General features: G+C 44.7%; 1 long non-coding RNA gene across 2 annotated transcripts; it reads left to right on the top strand.

The window, feature by feature from the left end:
- The first annotated feature begins 96 nt into the window (after window positions 1-96).
- Window positions 97-22,539, top strand: LOC148221271 (uncharacterized). 2 transcript variants are annotated; one of them, XR_015808237.1, is made up of 4 exons: window positions 97-310; window positions 18,718-18,784; window positions 21,092-21,256; window positions 21,684-22,539. It is a non-coding gene; the product is annotated as an uncharacterized LOC148221271 (long non-coding RNA). The 2 variants fall into 2 exon arrangements; XR_015808238.1 differs by lacking the exons at window positions 18,718-18,784; window positions 21,092-21,256; window positions 21,684-22,539 and adding an exon at window positions 1,827-1,975.
- Window positions 22,540-23,970: the final 1,431 nt, after the last annotated feature.

Below are 23,970 nucleotides of genomic sequence, written 5' to 3' on the forward strand. Positions count from 1 at the left end.
AGTTGAAACCATCACTGGTGGGATGGGGAGAGCTGGATTATGGGCGGGGGCAGGGACTGGAGGGGGGCTCGGAGCTGGGAGGGGAGGGGGCTGAGGGCGGCGAAACGGGGGAAAGCATAGCGGGGAGAGGGGCCGGGTTGCAAACGATGTGTTCACGGTTAGGAAAGGGTGAGCATGTTTGAACAAAGGACAGCATGGTTTGCGGGGCTGCCAGGGTGTTTGGGGGGAGCGACATGGGGCCAGCGGCCATGATCCCAGCGTTAGCGGAGGGTACCTCGATGCAGGGAGTGCCAGAACAGGGGAAACAGCGGTGAGTTTCTCTGGGATGGGGGGGTTTCGCGACAGACAGCGACCGCATTGTGGGATGAGAGTCGGCAGGGTACAGGGCATTCGCGGAGGGGGAGCACAGAACAGGGACTGAAGAGGGAGCATTCCCTGCCGGGGCGGGGGGGATGGTGAAAGGAGGAACGGGGTTTGACTGTGGCGAGGACAGGGCGGTGATATCGGGAGTGATGGTGGGGAGTCGAAGATGGGACAGGATGGGCGCAGGGAGTGAGGAGGGGAGGGGAAGGGAACGCGGTATGTGCATTGTCTGAGGAAGCGGGGGGAAAGAAAGCGGCAACGGGTCTGGGTTTGAACAAGGAGGGGATATAGGAAGTAGTGAGGGCTTAGGAGAATTAGGTTTTCTAACTTTTCGTCTTGCTCTTATGATATCTTGGAAAAGAAATATTAAAGAGATGACAGAAAAATCTCCATTTGCTTGGCATTAATATATTTTCGTGCTGACAGAGTCACAAAAAGAATCTAAAAGGATAGTTTGGCTGTTGAAGTTGGAAAATTGAGTAGAAATCAATTTTATGAGTTTTTTCAGAGTAGTTTTAGAATGAATGCCGTTTGAAAAATTGAAGTTATCAGAGGATAAGATTAATAGGATTTGGGAATATAGATCTCTTTCATTATGGGATAATTGGGTTTTAGTGAGGATCTTTCCCATAACGAACTCTGTGCCAAACGAGCAGAAAAAAGAGAAAAAAAAAAGAAAAAAACCCAAAAGTGACAAAAGGAGAGAGCGCTCATTAAAAGGCTGATTATACTCACAATTTGTCAGCCTAGACGGGTCGGTGTCTGCTGTTTGGTGCTGGCCGAGCCCCAGTCCCAAGGGTGATTCTTGAGATTGTTGGAGCAAATCGGTGAAGGTAACCATTTTTAAAACAAAGAGTTTACCTGCCGAATTTAGTATCTTCCGAAGGCGGATACAATTTGAAAAATTGCCGCTCGCAGGAGGAAGGCAGGGGTCCAACACTCTGTTCTGAGGGCCACTTGTAGCCGGTATGGGGGTCTTTGTTAGACCCCAAAACTACCTGTTCGAGCCAGAGTCAGTTATCCGGCAAAGGACAGCTTCTCCTGGAGTTCCTGGCAGTTCTCAGCTACAACGTACAAGTGCAAGCCTTGCCCGGAGTTAGGCCTTCAGCTCTTTTGTGAAATCAGGCTTGCAAGTACCTTCTTAGCCAGCAGAGAAAGAGACCAAGAGATGCCATCAAGGAGATTCTATAGAATCTTTATTTCTTCTACGAAAGGGGTCCTGTCCAGCAAATCCATTGGGTGGGGTTCTACGGGGACTTTTATAGGTTTTAAGGGGTTTTTTTGGACCAATAAACTAAGGAATTCTATAACTAACCAATCTACAAAAGACTTTAGGAAAAAGAAACCAATTATCTAAGAGAAAAATGGACCACTAGAATTACAGAAAGATAACAGAGAGGTCTACAGAGGGGTGAGATGCTTCTTGGTATTAGTCACTCAAAGTAAACAATTTTTTATCTAAGGTATTTTCCATGGAGGCCTTTCTTGGGAGTTTGCCTTTTCTTCAGAGATGGTCTCTGCTCCCTCCAGAAGGGAGGTTCATGGAACACATCCCTTCAAAATCCTCACACCCGTCCCCATGTATCAATAAAAATAATCTATAGCAGTTCTATTCTGCAGTGTGCTGTGTCTAATACTATCTACATCAGTGAGTGTCTGTTTCAAAATAGTAGAAGTTATGTTCAGCTGTTTGTTCATCCAGCATCCCAGGCTTATTAAGTGTAGCCAAAGCCTATGCAGCAGTAACACCTGGAAAAAGAATTGATGCTATTATTCATGGTGGAGCACCCCAAAACTCCATGTGATCATAGGAATCAAGTCCCAAACCCGTGATTTCTCTTTTAGCTCTCTGGTTATGTCCCACTCTCCAAATCGTCTGATTCAGCATTTCATGCATGCTAGGAGCAAACATGGTTAGTTTTCCTAAATAACAAGGCCCACCAAAAGAATTATTTGGAATTGTGGGCCATGCCCTATCCCCACAGATTAAAAAGACACCTGGTGGAAGCAACCTTGCAGTTGCATTTTCACCAGCAATTCCAAGATAATCCAAGTTGTGGCAATATTTGGTCACGTTCTTATACCATAGCGAATTAGGCTTAAGGATGACACTATTATTTTTGGAATGTGGAACTAGGACATTCCTCATATCAGTTGATCTTGGATTTAAAAAGTAGTTAAAAAACAAGCAATAATTCCCAGGTCTTGACCCTAACAGATCTAGCTCTTGAGGCTCTAGTCCACTCTCTTTCAATGACTGTGTTACCATACCTGCTTGAAAGTCCTATCCATTTCACTTAATCCACAATCTTTTGCATATGTCCACTTTTGTACCACCTTTGGTCATGTTGCACCAGGGATTCTTTGCATCCGATCTTTTTGCTCTCACATATGACTCTCCTTCGGCTCCTACCCATTTTGCAAAACTAGTAAAATTACTTAGTCGAACACCAAATAAATATGTGCAGAAAGGATCTCCTGGCATGGCTAAGAATAAACAAAAGAAATTCACCCCAGTAGCATTAGCCCAAGTAAGCTGCATATTGTGTTAATGCCATCCTAGCAGGTAAATTTCTTCTGCACTACAGATGTTGCCACATATTACAAGTAACAGAGGGAAAACCCCAAAAACCCGCATATATAATTTGAAACTGTTCCTCATCCTTATCCTGTTTTGTTTTGGCTTTTCTCTTCCCACATCTGTTTTGTTTGTACCCACTGATCAGGTCTAATTCCCCAAGTCTCAGGGATAAATATTCCTTTCCCATATTGAATGGGAATCCCACATTCAATATCTTTGATCTTCTTTTCCCTTTCTCTTTGCTTGAGCCTTCGGAGTTCTCTATGATACCACTGGATAACCTGCCCCAATTGCCTCTGAGATTCAAAGAAACTTAATGCCTCCTGACAGGATTCATGGGAATTAACTGTTATTCCTATTACCTTGGATAACACCACTGAGGTATTAAATTCTAGAGAGTGCTGATGTCTGCACTCACTCTATACACCTTGGGAAGCTCCTTCCTCTAAACTGATACCACCTGTCTAATCCACACCCCACACACTCTAACGTCACCCAGGGATAGCAAATGTGTTCACAGTTCTGAGGGTACTTGATGTTTTCAGGTATCACTGTTGGTTCATTAGTGACTGTTGTGGTTGAGGGTCTTGTTGAGGTGAAACAGGTGAAGAAACAGGAATGGCCTTAGCGAGGGTTTCATAGAGATGTTTATTTCAGCCACGCATGATCACAGTCCCGGAGTTCAAAGGCAAAGGCAAGGGCAATGGTCTGGGGCTTTAGGTTAAATACATGGGGGTTTTACAAGGGTGTGGTTAGAGTGTAGGGGCCAACAGGGAACCAGGGTGGGAGTGACTAAAAGGCTGACAGAGAGAGGGCAGGGGGCTGTCCCAAGGAAGAGAACAAAGGTTGTCTTTACGTGATAGAACAGGATTCGTTACCAAAAGGAGATAACTGAGAGGCTTCTATCTTTCTAACTGGGAGCGCCTTTCAAGGTCTCCACAAGTAACGTTAGGGATCTGAGTGTCCTTCTCAAGCCAAGGGTGAACCCATTTCGCTGGTATCCATCGGGGTCCTTTGTCTGTAATGACACAAGCATAGCCCCTGCCTAACATTAATAGTTCTCCAGGTCCTTCCCATAACCCTAGGATTCATAGGATTCTTAAAACGAACTTTTGGCAGGTGCGGCATCAAAACAGAATCTGGCTGCAAACCCGAGTAATGTGTTAATGCTGGTGGATCACTAAGAGTTATCTACTAACCGCAGATGATTCATAACATAAACTGCGTTCAGCACTATGTCCTGTGGGCTCAGCCCATCCTCCCCCATGTTCTGTTTATCAAGCAGCCCTTTCAGTACCTGATGTGTTCTTTCAATAATAGCTGCCCTGTGGAGATACCTGGAATACCTGTGCTATGCTTCAGTCCCCAAGGAGCTAAGAAATCTTGGGTCTGTCAGGCTATGTATCCTGACACATTATCTGTTTTGATTTCTTGAGTCAAGCCCATTATGGAAAACAGCCTCGCCAGTGTTGAATGACAAAATGAGACCCTCCTGTCATAGGAGTGGCCCAAACCATGGTGGAAAAGGTATCTACAGTTACATGAAGGTACTTAAAGCGACCAAAAGGAGTGAATCATTAAAAAAACCGGTATAATCACGGACCAAGACCCTCTAACTAATTAAAGTTAGAAAGTGGTATGTTTATTCACCGGCGGGCGGCACGAGAGTCACCTCCGAAAGGCGTGACCACCCTGAACAAGGTTCTTTGCCATCTATTTATTCCCCAAGATGTTACATACAATACATATGCATAACCCCAGTACCTCCCATCCCCATCCCATATTAAAATGAGCCCATTAGTCCTTCACGCGTGCACAGTTCTTCTCTTGAATTGGGTCCGTGGTCTCGAAATGGGTCAGTGGTCTCGAAGGATGAAGTCAGGAGAGTCTTCATCAGGTCTTGGTGACCCTCTGGCACGATCCAAGGCCCCGTGCTTCATGGTTAACAGTTTACTTATTTTACGTTCTTCTGTATGTAAATTTATAATAGCAGATAATTATACCAATTAGCTCTAGCCTAAGCATCTAGTAATTATTAACCTACCATTTACCTACCTAACTTACATCTTGGTCATGGAAACTACTACTCTTAGCAAAAATTCTAACTTTTTTTAAACCATGATTCAGGAGCATAGGTATTCACATCAGTTTGCCACAATTGCAGAGGCCCTAAGCCACGAAGATTAACTGCAGGATCTAATCCTCCAAGCATACCCTGGCATTGAGGACAAGTTGTGACAATTCCTTGAGTGTCCTGCAGTGGTATCCTGAATTGTTTGTGTAAAACTTTTGCATTTTGATGAAAAAGCTAATGAGCCCTTCTGGTTCGGGCAAACTTACCAATGTTGGGCAAAGCAGAGGCCCAAAGTGGTGCAACCAATTGGTCAGCCTTCTCATTTCCTAAGACCAGACCTTCTGTTAATCCAGAGTAACTCTGTATATGAGTGGTAAAATAATCTTGCCTGCGAGAATTAAGCAACTGCCACAGCTGCAAAGAGTTGCCACAACTGCTGGTTTTGAATTTCTTTCAGTATTGCTCCTCCATGCTTTCAACCACACCTACTACATAGAGGGAATCAGAAACAATGTTATGTTAACAGGATCATTTGGCCACTTTTCAAATACCCTGATGACAATGCCTAACTCAAGAACCTGTAAAGAGTCCCCTGGTCCCTCAAGGATTTCACTGAATCATTTGCTTTTGTCCTGCCAAGTAAGACCTGGTTTAGAAGTCTTTCAACTGGCATCAGTAAAAACCATGAGGCCTTCTAAAAGTTGCTTTGATAGCCACGGTATTTCCTCGACCTGTTGATGCAAAGAGAAAAGCTTATGAGGGGGAGAATGAGTGCTAATGAGACCTGGAAAGTTTAACAATGCCCATTGCAAGCAACCCTTGGTTAATGGAAGAATGGACTCCCTTCAGAGACTAAATCCAGAGTCTGATGGCTTCATAACCATGATGTATCACATCGTGGAGTCAACAACATGCAGGAACAAAGGACTTCCGAACAACAAATCAATGTGATTATGCAGAGAAGCTGATTTATTGTTTACCTTATACTTTCTAAAACTACTGTCCACACAATCACACATTACTTGATTGGTGCCTCTATCTTGTCCACCCACTCTGCACACACCTTGAAGGAAATATGACTGGTTACAGTCCAGCGCTTCACTGCCCACCTTTATCTTGGTTCTTCTAATCTTGGTATTCTGTTTTTCAGCTTCTTCTCTCCCAATTTAGCACAATTTATGTTTCAGTAGCTTTGGCGAATTCCAGAGTGTTTGATAAAACAGCAGAAAAACAGCTAAAAATGGCTTAGCTGGTACACCTGGTATAAGCTATGGCCTAAACTATTCAGATACATTGCTACACTCATTCCCTGTCTTTTGCACCTTTAATGTTTCCTGTCCTTTTACGTCCTCACATCTCCCACCATTTTTTCCCCCTCACACTTCTGTGCCATCACTTTTGCCACCATTTTTTCGTTCACATTTCCCACCATTTTCTCCCTTTCTGTTTCACACCCTTTTTTTTCTCTCATTTCCTGTCCTTTTGGCTCATTTCCTGTCCTTTTTTACCTTCCATTTCCCACCATTTGGTCCCCTCATGTTTCCTGCCCTTTTGACCCTTCATTTTTCCCACCCTTTCCTCCTCACAATTCTGGCCCAAAATTCTTGCTTTTCCTCCCAAGTCTCTCTTTAACATAATTGCTCCATATTGCTTCAAAAATTGTCCACTATACTCAAAGGTAGAGCTACCTGTGTGGTGCAGTCATTATAATTTCTATAATAGATTTTTAAATATTTTATTTAAAAGCCAATATATATCTAATTAATATGTATAATATATTCATAATGTATATAATTTATATACATGAGATAGTATATATAATTTTTATATTATTTACTATATAATGTTTATATATTATAATTCTAATATATAATCCAAATATATTGTTTACTTTTATAAATTATATATAGAAGGTAATTAACTTTCTAGAATTGTAGGTGGTTCTAAAAGGTCTGTGTCTGAGTTGGATCAAACCACACTAACTCCTCTCCAATGAATTTAGACACCCAGATCCAAGTGGTCAGGATCCTTCTTTCTGGCCTGCAATATTTCAGATTCTGTGACAGAAGCAGACCCCACATAAGCCCCCGTGTCTGCACACAAGGAGCCATCATAAGGCCCAGGAAGATGAGCAGATGCATCAGGGGCATGGGGCTGTGTGCAGGGATGCAGTCCACCACATCTTCTCTTGCCTTTCTGCTGACAGATGAACTTGAAGTGGCTGCAGAGGCCATCCAGAGCCATAAAGCAGCCTTCTCTGTCTTTAATGACTTGAAAAGATGTCCCAGCAGCTTCCCCAGGAATGGAATCTGGATCTCTCCTCAGGCAGCACCTCTGTCCTCATTTTGACCAGCCTGGGGGAGGCAGGCAGAAGAGAGCAGGCAGCTCAGCCTCTTAGCAGGAGCCAGGAGGGGACAGGCCACAATCCTGGGGTTATTCTGGACCACCTCACACCATGCTCAGGGGCTGTGGGGAATGGGTCCCTACCAGTCAGGGCGATGGTGGAGTCAGTGGTCATGGAAATGCTGGGTTGCACTTTGAGAAGGACCTTAGAAAGCCAGGGCATCCTTTCCACGCCTCATGATTCAGCAGGTGTTTGAGTTTGTGCCCCTGTCAAGCCTTATGTGAAGCTCCCTCTCTGCTCAGCAGCACCAGCAGCACAGTGTGTGCAGGCAGAATCCTGATCTTTGCTGCTTCCTTGGAGATTTCAGGTTAAAGCTGGTCTGAGCTGCCAGGCAACAAATGGAGGCATCCTTCTCTCTTGCTTGAAGTATTTGAAGCTCTACAACAGAAACAAAGCCCAGATGAGCCCCTGTGTGTGCAGAGACCACTCAGCTCCCCCGAGGCCTGGCTCCCCACTCACCCAAGAGGATCTCAGCCAGGGTGTCCTCACTCTGCTCTCTCAGGTGCCGCGCAGCCAGCCCTGGGCACAGAGCTCCATCAGCCCCTGCTCCCCAGCGTGCTCCCAGCAGTGTGGCCCCCGGCCCTGCCTGACCCCCTCAGCAGCCCAGGGTGGCACTGGGTAAGGTGACCACCAAAGCCACTCACCTATGTGAGCATGGCAGGCACAGGGAGGCCAAGGCCCTGCCCATGGCAGCACGAGGCTGCCCCAAGAGGGGGCCTGGGGACCAGGACTCACCAACGAGCCTGAGGGCCGCCTCTCGAATGGGGGCCTGAGGGCTCAGCAGGTAGGGTTGGCTGTCCCACACCAACCGTTCAGCCCTGCTCCTGTCCTTGGCCAGCTAGAGAGAGCATAGGGGTGTGGACATTTCTAAGAGACCCCCAGCTGGCCAGAGCAGCCCCTCCTGCCAGCACCTATGTGGGCTCAGAGCCCTCCCTCATGCTGGGGCCATGGGTGTGGAGGAGGCTGCTCTTCTTGAGATAAGGGCAAGGGTGCAGCTTCAGTCTTTGGGCCCTGAGCCACAGCAGCCCAGGGGAGGCCCAGCTGGAGAGCTCACAGCCCCAGCATTGGTGTGGTGGTGTAAGAGACGGTCCGAAGTTTCCCCTTGTTTGCCTCACGACCGTCACAAGAAAACACCTGTGGACCCCACTCGCCTCAGACAGGAGTTCTGGCCTGGTCGGCTTTGGGCAGGAGTTCTGGCCTGGTTGAGATGGATGCTTGCCCAGATCCATCAATTTCCTGCTGCTGGGGCACTCAGGGGTTCTGGCTGAGCAGGAAAGGTGAGCCTGTGCTGGGAGCTTTTCCTGGCTGGAGCAAAGGCTCGGCACACAGAGACCTTGCGGGCACTGTGCCCTGGGCCAGCAGGGATTGTGCCACTGGAGCCGATCATAAATTTCTTCCCTCCAGCAGCTTAAGGATACAGAAGATGGAGAAGGCAGAGCTGACTCTCAGCTTTCTGAAGTCTTCTGAAAGGATCCTGTGTGTGAAGCACCCTGGGTCCAAAATGGTCCATTCTGGTCCATACTGTTCTATTCTGTTCCATACTAGGCCATTCTAGACCATACTGATTTATTCCTGTCCATACTCATCCATCCTGGTTTATACCGGTCCATATTTATCCATACTGGCCCATACAGGTTTATACTGGTCCATGCTGTTCCATACTGGTCCATAAAGGTCCATAGTGGTCCATACTAGCCCATACTTGTCCATACTTTTTATACTTGTCCATACTGGTTTACATTGGTCCATACTGGTCCTATCAAGTCCATACTGATTTATAGCGGTCCATGCTGTATTATACTGGTCCATATTGGTCTATACCAGTCCATGCCAGTTTATACTGGTCCATACTGGTCCATATACTCGGTACTGGTTTATAGTGATCTATACCAGTCCATACTGGTCCATACTGATGTATACTGGTTTATACTTGTGATAAATGTGATTCGTGCTAATTAAATTATAACTATATTAGCAAAATTGTATTTAGATCAATAGAAGACTATTGTTACCAAGTGAAAGGGGGAGAGATGGGTGAGACAGGATAAAAGACATCTTCCAGATGTTGGGAGTTGAAGAAGGAGGTTAGAAGAAAGTCAGATAAGAATAGTAGAAGGACGAAGGTCTGATAAGCAGCATCTAGAAATACAGCTTCAACCTTGAAGCTGTCAAAAATGGAATGATTCCAAGCATGGGACTTAATTAAAGTCATGTTATGGAAAACATCTGCTCAGTCACACAGGGCGCCTGCGCTACCTGCAGGTCACACCTCGGTCACTGATGAAGATGATGAGCCTTCACTGGAAATAAGACCCTTAAAAGGATAAGAGACCCCCTAACCCATTAGTAGAGCATGCGCTGTGCAGTATAGTTACATAAATTTTAGGAATAGAAACTAGGAGGAGCTTTCTAGAAACTTCTGTAGCCTACAGTATATAAGTAGGATTGTTAGCCTGGATGCTTTGATACGTGAGGAATGGCGAGCCACTCCCCGTATCCCCGGTCGGAGGGGGGCCCCTCCCCGGTCGGTTTTGCTTATGCTTTATACGAACCTCAATTATACTAAATTACTTACTGCCAAATTTTGTATATTCTTAAATATATGCACTTTGATTGTTTCATCTCCAATACTTTAATTGTCATCTCCAATACTTTGATTGTATTCATTTTGTTACTATTAAAAACTTACTATTAAATTTAATCTTGTTGCTTGATAAATTGGGAAAAATAGAACATCATTCATAACATACTGGTTCATACTTTTTTATACTGGTCTATACTGGTCCATACCAATCAATAGTGGTTTATACTGGTCCACAATGATCCATCCTGGTGGATGGGATAGGGGTTTGGAGGAAAAAAATGGGCTTTGGGGAAAAAAATCCAGGTTTTTGCCTGAAAAACGAGGATTCGGGGGTATAAACATGGGGATTTGGGGGGATTTTGCTCTCCAAAATGGCTGCAGGCTAAGCCCCGCCCCCTCTCCATTTCCCTCAGGCCTATTGGCTCCTGTCAGGCTCCACCCTGCCACCTCGGCCAATTGAGTGGCGCCCCCTGGTGGTGCGGTGGGGGCAGCGGTTCCATGTGGGTGCAGCCTTGCCCCGTCACCTGCACGAGGGCATCGTCCTCTTCCTGGAGCTGGCCCTGAGTGAGGGATTTGGGGGGAATTCGAGGGATTAGGGGGGGAAATCTAGGATTTAGGGGGATTTGGGGAATTTGGCAGCGATTTGGGCAGGATTTGGGTATTTGGGGGGATTTGGGGTCATTTTGGGGGGAATTTTCAGGGGTTTTGGGACAATTCTTGGAACAATTTGTGAGGCTTTTGGGAAAAATTGGGGGATTTTTAGGAATTTTTTTAGGAGACTTTTTGGTGCCTTTTGGGACAATTCTGGGAAAATTTGGGAACATTTGAGGGATTTTGGATCATTCTTAGGGGGAATATTGGTAGGGTATTTGGGGGGTTTTTCGACACTTTTGGGACATTTTTAGGGAATTTTGGGAGAATTTGGGGAGAATCTGGGGGGATTTTGGATCATTTTTAGGTGGAATTTTGAGCATAATTTTGCTCAAATTAAGGGAGCTTCTCTGCCTCAGCTAGCCAGAAAAACTAACCAAGAGCAAAGGAGAGCTCTCTCTCTCTCTCGCTGTCCACTGCAGACAGCACAGTCTGCGTGCAGGAATGTGGGGAAGGCAGTGCAGTCTCTGATAACAAACTCTGCACTTCTTCTTCTTCCCCCCCTTCACTCCTGGAACCAGTCTTAAAGTTGCAGAATTTAATATTCAACACCAACAGAACAAACGATTTGGGGATACAGGCATCATACAGTCACCCCAAGACATTCCACCCCTTATCCGCATATCATCAGCTTACTACCATATCTGATACATACTCTAATTCTATAAACACATACATCATACACACACATATATATATATACAAGATATACCTATATATATACAAGCTATAGACAGACAAGGACAGTGACATCCAATAGCAATATGGTTCTCACCCCACAATCAGATCTCCCTGAGGTACACATCGTGTTGTCCCATCTCTCTGCATTATCCACCATGTGCAACCTGAATGGGTTTGTCTGTATTTGAGATAGAATTGATCCAAACTGTCTTCCCTAACAAACCTCTGGCAGGCACCACTGGCACTTTGTCTCCGTGTGCTGTACTCAAGGACTCAATGGTGTCTGTGCCTGGGGATGAACCAGGGACCTTTCGTGTCAGGCGAACGTGATCACCACTACACTACAGAAAAGCTGGGAAAAATTTGAAACATTTGGGGGATTTGGGGTCATTTTTGGGGGAATTTTGGATTTTTTTTTTTTATTTTTGGGACAGTTTTTGGGTAATACTAGGCAAATTTTGTGGCATTTTGAGACATTTTTAGGCCAATTTAGGGATAATTTGGGACAATTTGGGGGTAATTTGCGGGAATTTGGGGAATTTTGGGGGATTTGTGGTCATTTTTGTGGGGAGTTTTGGGACAAATTTTAGGGAATTTAGGGGATTTTTTTGGAATTTGGGGATTTTTAGACATCTTTAAGAGAAAATTCAGTGAATTGTAGGAAAATTTGGAGGATTGTTGGGGCATTTTTAGGGGAATTTGAGGATAATTTGGGACAATTTTGGGGGAATTTTGGGAGAATCTTGAGGAGTTTTGGGACTATTTTGGAGGATTTTGGTTCATTTTTAGGGGGAATTTTGGAGATAATTTTGGGGGGTTGAGGAAATTCTGGGAAATTTGGGGGATTTTGAGACAGTTCAAGGGGAATTTGGGGAAATTTAGGGATTTTTGGGACAATTTTTGGGACAGTTTTTGGGGAATTTTGGGGAATTTTTAGGTGGACTTTTGTGGATCATTTGGGGTGATTTTTGGAAAATTTGGGAAATTTTGAGGGATTTTGGGGGGAATTTTCAGGATTTTTTTATTTTTGGGACATTTTGGGGGGAATTTTGGGAAAATTTGGGGAGATTTTTAGGAATTTTGGAGGATTTTTGGGACGATTTTTGCAGAATTTAAGGAAAATTTGGGACTTCTTTGGGAAATTTGGGGGGATTTGGGATAATTTTTAAGGACAATTTTTAGGGAAAATTTGGGAGAATTTTGAGGGCTTTTGAGTCATTTTTAGGGGGAATTCTAAGGATAATTGGGGACAGTCTTGGGAAATTTGGGGGAAAATTGAGGGATTTGGGGTCATTTAGGGGAGAATTTTGTGGAATTTTGGGGGATTTGGGGCATTTTTAGTTTTTTTAAATTGCATTTTTTAGGGGGAAAATTTGGGGGATTTTCAGGGATTTTTGGGACATTTTTAAGGGAATTTGGGGATAATTTGGGACAATGTTGGAAAAAATTGGGAAAATTGAGGGATTTGGGGTCATTTTTGAGGAAATTCGGGGGAATTTTAGGGGGTTTTGGGTCATTTTTGGGGAAATTTGGGGGATTATTTTGGGGGAATTTTGGGGATTTTGGGGACACTTTTTGGAATTTTGTGGAATTTTGAGGGGATTTTGGGTCATTTTTTGGTGGAATTTGGGGAAGTTTTTAGGGGATAATTTAGGGAATTTGGGGAAAAATTTGGAAAATTTGATGGATTATGGGTCATTTTAGGGGGAATTTGGGGGGTTTGGGGACAGTTTTAGGGATTTTTTCTTTTATTTTTGGGTCGTTTTGGGGGTTTGGGGAAGTTTTTAGGAATCGTGGGGGATTTTTTGGGACAATTCTGGGGGAATCCTGGGAAAATTTGGGAGAATTTGGGGAAATTCTGGGTTATTTTTGGGGACTTTTGGGATAATTTGGGGGGGAATTTTGGGACATATGGGAGCAATTTTGATGGATTTTGGGTCATTTTTAGGGGAATTTGGGGCATTTTGGGGGGGTTTTTTAGGGGAAAAGCAGAATTTTGGGAAATTTTGGGGGATTTTGGGAATTTTTGGGGTGAATTTTTGGGTAATTTTGACCTGTTTGGGGATAATTTGGGGTGAATTTTGGGCATTTTTGGGTGAATTTTGGGATCATTTTGGGTGAACTTTGAGGCGAATTTTGGGATAATTTGGTTGATTTGGGGATAATTTGGTTGCTTTTGCAGTAACTTCAGCTGCTTTTGTTATTTTTTGTTGATTTTGGGGTAATTCTGGCCGTTTTGAGGATAATTTAGGGTGAATTTTGGGGTAACTGGCTGTTTTGGGCATGCATTTTGGGGTAATTCTGGCTGGTTTTGTGAATTTCGGGTGAATTTTGGGTAATTCTGACCGGTTTTGGGGATAATTTTGGGTGAATTTTGAGGAGAATTTTGGCTGGTTTTGTGTGAATTTTGGTTGAATTTTGGGTGAATTTTAGCCATTTTGGGGTATAATTTTGGGGTGATTCTGCCTGTTTTAGGGATAATGTTGGGGATAATTTTGAAGTACTTTTGGGGTAATTTTGGCCAATTTTGGGTGAATTATGACTGTTTCTTGGGATAATTTTGGGGTGGAGCTGCCCAAGGTGTCCCTGTCGGAGCTGCAGCTGCTGCTCAAGGCCTAGGGTCAGAGGTCACTCATGGTCACTCAGGGATCACTCAGGGATCACTCAGGGTCACTCAGGGTCACTCAGGGTCACTTAGGGGTCACTTGAGTCACTCAGGGGTCACTCAGGGTCACTCAATGGTCACTCAGGGATCACTCAAGGGTAAATCAGAGTTCACTGTGGGGCATTTGGGGGAATTTTGGGTCATTTTAGAGGCAGTTTGCTGTTGTGGTCACTCAGGGGTCATTTGCGTCATTCAGGGGTCCTTCAGTGGTCACTCAAGGTCACTCAGGGTCATTTTGGGGCATTTTGGGGGCTTTTTGAGTCAATTTGAGGGAGATTTTGCGGGGCGCTGCAGGTGGGGGAGGGGAAATTTGAGGGAATTTGGGGCAAATTTGGGGGGGTCCCACAGGTGGGGGAGGGGAATTGGGGGGTGGAGAAAGGGAAATTTGAGGAATTTTGGAGACATTAGGGCAAATTCGGGGGGGGTGGGAGATTTTGAGGGATCCTGGGGATGGGGGAGGGGAATTTGGGGGTGTTTGGAGGAAATTTTGAGGATATTTTGGGAACATTTTGGGGATGTTTTGAGAAGATTCTGGGGATATTTTCAGAACATTTTTGGAACATTTTGAGAAAAAATTTTGGGACACTTTGGGGATATTTTGGGGAAATTATCGGGATATTTTGATAACACTTTAGGGATATTTGGAAATTGGGGAATATTCTGGGGGACATTTCAAGAAGATTCTTGAGGACATATTTGGAACATTTTGGGGATATTTTGGGGACATTTTGGGAAGATTCATGGGGACATTTTGGGAACATTTTGAGGACATTTTGAGAAGATTCTGTGACTATTTTCAGAACGTTTTGGAGACACTTTGAGAAGATTGTGGGAATATTTCAGGAATGTTTTGGGGACATTTTGAGAAGATTCTGGGGGATACTTTGAGAAGATTCTGGGAATATTTCAGGAACATTTTGGGGATGTTTCTGAACATCCCGTGACCGTTTTTGTGGATGTTTTGGGGGAATGTTTCAGGGGTTTTCTCTCACCTGTCTCCACCATGGCTCCACACTGCGGGTGTCCCAGGTTAGGGGTGGGGGCGGGGGCAGCAGAGGGGCAGGGGAGTCCCTGGCACACCACGATCTTCACACCCCCCCCCCCCCCCCCCCCCCCCACTGTTCACCAGCACTGCTGGCACGGGGGGACAGGAGAGAAACGGAGTGAGGACCCCCCATATTACCCCCAGGGATTGGGGCAGAAATGAGGGGGGGTGGTCCCAAGGGGGTCCTGGAGCATCCTTAAATGGGTCTAGGGTCGTCCTAGGGGATTTTGGGGAGTTCCAGTGTGTGTTTAGGGAGTCCCAGGTGTCCTCAAATTACCCTGAGGGGCCTGGGGTGGGAGGGAGGAAGGAGAGGGGAAGGGGCAGAAATGTTCCAGGTGTGTCCCAGGTTTTCCAAAATGGGTCTGAGGTCTCTCAGAGGGATTTTGGGAGGTCCCAGGTGTGTCCCAGGTGTCTCCAAACAGGTCTGGGGTCTCCGGGGGAGTCCCCAGAAGAGTCTGGGATGTCTGGGAGGGTCTCCAGAGGGATCTGGGATCTTCCAAAGGGATTTTTGGGTGTGCCAGATGTCCCCAGATGGGTCTGGGATCTCCGGACAGTGATTCCCAAAAGGGTCCGGGGTCTCCCAAAGGGATTTTGGGATCCCCAAAAGGGTGTGAGGTCTGCTCCCGCCCCTCCCCCCCTTACCTTGCGCCACCCCCAGTGGGAGCCCCAGGCTGGGGGGGCTGGGGGGGTCCCGGGGGTTCCCACGTGGGCCAGCAGTGTCACCTGGGCCCGGGGCACTGCAGGTGCTGTGCTCAGCAGATGTATCACGTTCCTGGGGGGCAAAAGGGGAGGGGTCAGCACCTATCTGGGGGCTTTTCCCAATTATTCTTAATTTCCTCCCCATTTCCTCCCAATTTTTTCTATTTTTCCTGCTTTTTTTCCCGATATTTTCATCTTTTTTCTTGTTTTTGGGGCATTTTTTTTCTTATTTTCGAGATTTTTTTTTTTGGGGGGGGGGGGGTCTCTGTCCCCAGTTTTGTTTTTTTTCTGCTATTTTGGGGGGTTTTCCCCATTTTACCCCAATTTTCTGCCATTTTTCCTGCTTTTTTTCCATATTTTTTCTGATACTCCCCCCTCTTTTTTCTTTTTTTTTCTTTTTTCTTTTTTCTTTCCCCGCTATTTTTAGGAAGATTTTTTTTTGTAATTTTGGCGGGTTTTCCCCATTTTTGGGGTCACCTGGTGTGTCGGTTTGAAAGTAAAATCAGTGCGAGACTCCAAGTCAGTAATACAATTTAATAGGAGAAAAGATTAAAAATAAAATACCTGCAATAATATAAAAGAAACAACCACCAACACAGTCAGAAATACAAAACCTGACACCCTGTCAGTCAGGGTGTTGGTAGCAGTCCCATTAAATGGTGGCTGCAGTCCTGGATGACAGATGTGGTTCTGTTGAAGCAGTGCTCCTGTAGAAGGTGCAGTTTTCCTCCGAAGATCCAGCGACGATGTGGAAATGATCCGACTTTCCTCTGGGATCCAGTGGAAAGGTCTGCCCTCGGGTCCCAAACCCCAGTTTTTTATCTAGGTAGGAAAGGCTTGGCTCCTGCCCCTGGCTGGGGCATCTCCCAATGGGGTGATGTAATCTTATCAGTCACACAATAGGACTTAATGGCCCATTAACAGAATATATCTTCTGGAGGAAGGGTGGGTTGTGAATAGATAACGATGATCATCCCCCCATCTTATCAGATGTCCCATCAGCAGAGGATATCTCCCACAGAGATAAGGATCACCACCCCTCCCACATTTTAACAGATGGTGATAGAATACACATTTTTGCATTGTACCCCAGGACACCTGGGCAGGGGAATTCCTCACAAATTTCCCGTATTTCCCTAACTCTCAGATTTTCCCCAAACCCCCAGAAACTCCCCAAAATCCCACTAAAAACCTGTAAAAACACCAAATTCCCCCCAACAAATCCAAAAACTCCCCAAAACTCCCCAAAATTTCCAGATTTTCCCCAAATCCCAAAACGTTCCCAAAAGCCCCCTAAAACCCCCCTAAAAACCCTAACCCTATCCCAAAAACTCCCAACAATTTTTTTTAAATCCAAAATTTCCAAAAAATAGTCTCATTTTCTCCCAAAATTCTCCCAAATTCTTCAAGAAATTCCAAAATTTTCCCCAAAACTTCCAAAAACTGCCCAAAACCCTTCCAAAAACACTAAAAATCCCCCCAAATTAAAAAAAACCTAACATTCCCAAATTGTTTCCCAAAATCCCTGAATATTTTTCCAGAGTTCCACAGTTTTTCACAAATTCTTTTAAAAATTCCAAGTTTCCCCAAAACCACCCCAGAAATCAAAAAACCTCCCCAAAACCATACCAAACCCCCAATCTCTCTAAAAAAAACCAAAGAAACCCCCAAAAATGAAAATCTGAACCCAAAAAAACCCTAAAATTCCCGAATATTTTCCCAAAATTCCCAAATTCTTCCCAAAATTCTAAAATGTTCTCAAAAGCACCGATAAACCTCGAAAACCCCCCAAACTCCCGATTGAAACACCCAAAAATACTCAAAGATTGTAATAAAAACCCCCTAACAACCCTAAAATCCCCAATTTTTCTCCCAGAGTCCCCGATTTTTTTTCAAACATCCCCCAATTTTTCCAAAAATTCCCAAATTTCTCCCGAATTTTTTTCAAAATTCGGGAACTGCCCCCCCAAATCTCCTCATTTTTCCCCAAAACCCCTGAATTTTCCCCCCAAATGCCCGAATTTCTCCCCAAAATCCCCAAACTTTTCCTCAAATCCCCAAAATGTTTCCCAAAATTCCCGAGATTTCCTGCTATTTCCCCCCAAATCCTCAAATTTTTCCCGAGTTTTCCCCAAGCCCCCCGAATTTCTCCCCAAATCCCGGCACTGACTCACGGGCGGGGGGCGGGGCTGGGCCAGGGTAGCAGCTCAGGGAGAAACTCCCGGATGGGGAAAAATTTGGGGAATTTTTGGGGAATTTTTTGGGATTTTTTTCGGAATTTTTTGGGAATTTTTTGGGAAATTTTAACTTTTTAGAAAATATTTTTAGCAATTTTTTGGCGAGTTACTGGGGATTTCTGGGGATTTTTCATGAAGGTTTGGGTTCGGAATAAAACTCCCGAATAGGTAAAAAATTATAGGAATTCTTGGGACTTTTTGGGGGAATTTTTTGGAATTTTTTTTTTAGCATATTTTTCAAAAATTTGGGGGATTTTTTTGGGGGGAAGTTTTATGGGAATTTTGGGCAGGTTGTAGTGTGGGATGAAGTTTCTGGGTGAAAATTTGGGGAATATTTAGGCATTTTTTGGGAATAATTTGGTATTTTTTTTTCGTACTCTAGCAGTTTTTTTTTTTTAATTTTTAGGGATTTTATTGGACCAGTTTTGGTGATTTTTGAGGGTTTTAGGACAGTTTTTGGGTCAGGATGAAACTCCCGGATTGGTGAAAATTTAGGGAATTTTTGGGATTCTTTTTTAATTTTTAGGAATTTTTTTGAATTTTTAATTATTTTTTTTTTTTTTTTTTAGTAATTTTTGGAGACTTTTTTTTAATTTTGAGGGATTTTTGGGGGGGTTTTGGATGAGGATGAAGATCCTGCACAGGTAAGAAATTTGGGAAGTATTGGGGGAATTTATTTGGGAATTTTTTGAGTTTGGAGTCGGGGGCTCAGGGGTTTTTTTATCCATTTCAGGGGACTCTGGAGAGCGCCGTGCTCGGCTCCCCCAGCGTGTGCAGCAGATGGAGCCGATCCTGGACAGGTGAGGAACCTTCGGGAATTTTTGGGGAATTTTCGGGAATTTTCAGCAGGTTTTTTAGCATTTTTATGTTTAACTTTTGGGGGATTTTGGGGAGTAGGGTTGGGATTTGGGAGGACTTTTTGGGTAGGTTTTGGGTCGGGATGAAGTTCCCAGATGCCTAAAAATGTTGAGGGGTTTTGGGAATTTTTTGGAAATTTTTAGGGAATTTTTAGCTTTTTTTAAAATTACTTTTTAGGGATTTTTGTGAGTGTTTTTTGGTATTTCTTGGGATTTTTCATGCAGGCTTTGGGTCGGAATGAAACTCCCGGATAGGTCGAAATTTTGGGAATATTTTGAGAATTTGGGGGAGGGGATTTTTAGAGGGTTTTTTATTTTTTTTTTTTTAAAGTGATTTTTGGGGATTTTGTTTTTTATTGTTTTGAGAGATTTTGGGGGGATGGAATGAAACTCCTGCACAGGAAAAAAATTTGGGAATTTTTTTGGAATTGTGTGGGAAATTTTGGGGCATTTTTTAGATTTTTTTTTTTTTAAGACGTTTTTCCTTTGAGTTTTAGTGGGTTTTGGGGGAATTTTTGAGGATTTTTGGGGGGCTTTTAGTGAGGATGAAGATCCTCATCAGGAGGTTCAGGGGTTTTTTAGCCATTTTGAGGGGGCCTGCAGAGCACCGTGCTCGGCACCCCCAGCACCTGCAGCAGGTAGAGCCCATCCTGGATGGGTGAGGAACCTTCTGGAATTTTTGGAGAATTTTTCGCAGTTTTTTCGAATATTTTATGGATTTTTTTTGAGATTTTTGGGGAGTTTTCATGCAGTTTTCATGGGTGAGGATGAAACTCCAAGATAGGGAAAAGTTTTGGCAATTGTTGGGGAATTTTTAGTGCTTTTTTTCCTAATTTGGGGGGGATTTTTTGTTTTTTGGGGGTTTTTTTGTTTTGTTTTGTTTTTCAATTTTCGGTTTTATTTTTGGGAAGGTTTTGGGTCAGGATGAAACTCCAAGCTAGGTAACACATCTTGAAAATTTTTTGGCATATTTTTGGGAATTCTGGGGATTTGGGGGGGAATTTTTAGTGGACTCTCAGCATTTTTTCCGAATTTTTAGGGATTTTTTTGGTGTATTTCAGGATTTTGGGAGATTTTTTGGGCAGTTTTTCGGTCAGGATAAAAAGCCTGGATAGGTGAAAATTTATGGGACATTTTTGGGATTCGTTTGGGAATTTCGGGGAGTTTTTTAGGAATTTGTCACAATTTTTTAAATTTTTTAGCAATATTTATGGGTGGTTTTTGGGATTTTGAGTGATTGGGAATTTGGGGTATTTTTGGGGGGGGAACTTTTACTCAGATTTTTTAGTTATTTTTTGCAGATTTTTGGGGATTTGTTGGGGCAGTTTTTGGGTCGGGATGAAACTCCTGGATAGGTGAAAATTACAGGAAATTTTTGAGATTAGTTTTTTAATTTGGGGGGAATTTTTAGCAGTCTTTCTAGAATTTCTTTTGAACTTTTTAGGGATTTTTGGGGGGTGGTTTTGGGACTTTTGGGGATTTTTTGGGCAGAAATGAAACTCCTGGATAGGGAAAAAAATTCAGGAATTTTGGGGTTTTCTTGGGGGATTTTTTTTCCCTCAAAATTTTTAGTGATATTTTTGGGTGTTTTTCGGGATATTTTGGGATTTTTGGGGAATTCTTTGGGCGAGTCCAAGTGATTTTGGGGGGATCCAGGAATTCTGGGATGTGCCAATGCCTCCAGTGTCCCCAGCGAGTGTCTCAGGTGTCCTCATGGGCAAGTCCAAGTCTCTTTAGGGGGGATCCAGGAGCTTTGGGATGTCCCAGCGTCCCTAGGGGTGTCCCCAAGGTGCCATCAGCCCATTTTGGGGTGTCCCAGGTGTCCCCCATGGGCGAGTCCAAGTGACTTTAGTGGGGGATCCAGGAATTTTGAGCTGTCCCAATGTCTTCAGGAGGTCCCACGTGTCTCCAGGGGTGTCCCCATGGGCGAGTCCAAGTCTCTTTAGGGGGGAATGCAGGAATTTTGAGATGTCCCAGTGTCCTCAGGAGGTTCTGTCCCCAGGGGTGTCCCCAAGGTGCCACCCCCCTTTTAAGGTGTCCCAGTGTCCCCAGAGGTGCGCCCATGGGAGAGTCCAAGCGACTTTTGGGGGGGATTCAGGAATTTTAGGATGTGCCAATGTCCCCATGGAGGGATCCCAAGATTTCTCCCAGACTTAAGCTTTCAAGACTTAGAGCCCTGCCTGCCATTGGAGTGCCAAATGCCTCCTCCCACCTGGCATCATGAAACTTGGGAGCTGAGTTTTGTTTCAGGCCACCATTCAGGTCCAGGTGTCTGTAGCTGGGACTCTGCTTCTGCTTGTCAAAATTCTGAATGGTGCAGGATTTCTCCCAGACTGAAGTTGCCACCACCTAGAACTCTCGCTGCCCTGGGAGTGCCAAACACCTCCTCCAACCTTACATCAGGAAACTGGAAGGGTGAGTTTTACTTCCCGTGGAAAAGGGCCCCATTTCGTGTCCAGGGCCCTGTGCTTTGGACTGGGTTTGTGCCTGCTAGAATTCCAAACAGTGCAGGATTTTTCCCGTATATAATCAGCCACCACGTAGAAACCTGGCTGCCTTTGGAGTGCCAAAAGCTTCCTCCAAACTGAAATTAGGAAAGCAAGGAGGTGAGTTTTGTTTCATGGGGAAATAGGCCACCATTGGTGTCCAGGTACCTGTGGCCAGATGTGAGCTTCAGCCTGCTGAAATTCCAAATGGTGCAGAATTTTTTCCCAGAACCAAGCTGCCATCGCTTAGAACAATGGCTTCCATAAGAGTGCCAAACGCCTCCTCCAAAATGACTTCAGGAAACTGGGGAGGTGATTTTCATTTCATTGGGAAAAGGGCCACCATTCCTTTCCAGGGCCCTCTTACTGGGATTGAGTTTCTGCAGACTCTAATTCCAAACGGTGCAGGATTTCTCCAGGACCCAAGCTGCCACCACCTAGAACTCTTGCTGCCTTTGGAGTGCTGAACACCTCCTCCAAACTGACATCAGAGAACTGAGGCGTGAGTTTTGTTTCCCGTGGAAATAGGCCCCCGTTTGTATCCAGGGGCCTGTGTCCAAGAGTGGGTTTGTGCTTGCTAAGGTTTCAAATGGCTAAGATTCCATGACCCAAACTGCCAACACTTAAAAGCCTGGTTGCCTCTGAAGCGCCAAACACCTCCTCCAAGCTACCATCAAGAAACTGGGGGAGTGAGTTTTGTTTCCCATGGAAAAGAGCTATCCTAAGTTCCCCGCTGCATCATTCTTCTTTTCCCCATTGGCTGAAATTACGGGAACCGAACCACTTACTCTACATCCCACTCTAATATGCACCCTTCTTTTGTTATATTAAAGAAAGAAAAATAAACTCTTCCTAATTCTATTGAGTCTTTCTTGTCTTGCTCTAGTTTAATGAAATTAACACAACCTTTTCTGAGCAACAATTTGTGTTGATTAGTAACCGCTTCTAGAACTAAGTTTTTCCTCTCTTACTTCACTAACTATAAGTTCCTGGCCTTGTCTACTAGCAGATTCACAGGGTCTGTTTGTAAAGACACATTTATCAGACTCCTTTCTCCCCCACATATTCTTGGTGGTGGGGTGGCTCCCATTGGCACCGCACCCTGCACATGACAGCCGCACACACACCTGCCCCCATGCACACACACACACACACACACGCACCACACAAAATCCTGCACACAACCCTCCACACACACAGGCTTTTCTCTACTGCCTTGGATTGACTTGCTCACCCATCCTGAACCTGATTTCCTTACCCATTTGTCCATGTCCAGCCTTGCATTTGTGCATCTCCTTCGAGCACTTGCAAAGAAGATTATGCAGCTAGAAGGGGAGGATCAGGGAAATCTTTCTGTGCTGGCGCTGTACTTTTGAGGGCAGGGACAATTGCAATTTGGCTGGTGCTTGCCTTCTTTTGCGAGTCGACAGCTCCATCGTGTGGTTGTTTTGATGAGGGCTGACAGTGCCCAGGAAAAGCCAAGCGCTTTCCGGGCGCGGCCCCATCCGCTGTGGAACCTGGCTCTTGGAGACTGGCAGAACGGACGCCTGCATGCAGCAGAGAATGAAGAGGAATATTTTCATTGTTGGCTAAGCTACAAAATAAGGTAAATGCAGCACGGCATTTACCTCTTGCTTCCATAGCGTGTCCTGTGTGATCAGCTGCTCAACATGTAACTTGCTGCAATGAACTGCATCCACCTCCCTGGAGACATGCACTGTCTCTCAAGCTCTATGTACCATCCTACCCTCTCATTCTCACAGATCCCAACTGCCTCCAAAACGCGAGGCAGCTGCTTGCAAAGAAAAAGTCCTACAACAAAAAGCCAGTGCTGGCTTTCATAATCCCTTTGCAGTCTGTAAACTAGACAAAACACACTAGTGATTCGCACTTTCCTTCTCAACTACATATATAGTATCAACACATCCTTTCAAAATGGCAGACTCCATTGTTACAACAAAATGCTTCCAGCTGCTGTCCAGACTGAGATGTACCAGGACAGAAGGCATTTGCTGCCCTACCCTCTTCCTTGTGAAAGCTGATAGCCAGAGCTCAATCAATTTCACACACTTTCCGTGTTGCTGAGTCTAGGCAGCTAGAGATCACACAGATGGAAGCGTCAGGACAAGAGACGTTCTTAATGTTCCCACTTCACTTCGTAGCATTTACATTGAGCACAATGCACTGCAGCTGTGTCTTCTTTTCCCGCTAGACCTGCTGTCACTTTCTTCACTCTCACATCTTATTTGCAAAAGTGCAGCAGCTGAGCATATAGATAAAGGCTATAGAAGTAAAAGCCAGAACAGAGCTGCACCTTCCCCTTACCCCACGTCAGCTGCATCAAACTCACTTCTGCACTCTGTATATCCTTTTTCTACTGGATCTGTTATTGTGTTATTTGGATCTCAGAGCGTGAAGGTTAGCGCATTTGTTGCCACAGAGTGGAGGAATAAGAATAGGTAGCAGCACAAGTAGATCCAATTCAACTGCCTCCTCACAAACGCCACTGTGAATTTGGCTGGCAGGCCACGCTTGTCTTGCCATGCAAGCAGCAGCCACGCTTGTCTTTTGGCCAGTTCGCTGAGCACACCTGCAGCTGAGCAGCTCTGCCACTTCATTCTTCGGCTTTCGTGAGCTGTTGCT

This window comes from Sturnus vulgaris, chromosome 24 (assembly GCF_052056855.1).
Source record: "Sturnus vulgaris isolate bStuVul1 chromosome 24, bStuVul1.hap1, whole genome shotgun sequence".
Lineage (NCBI taxonomy): Eukaryota > Metazoa > Chordata > Aves > Passeriformes > Sturnidae > Sturnus > Sturnus vulgaris.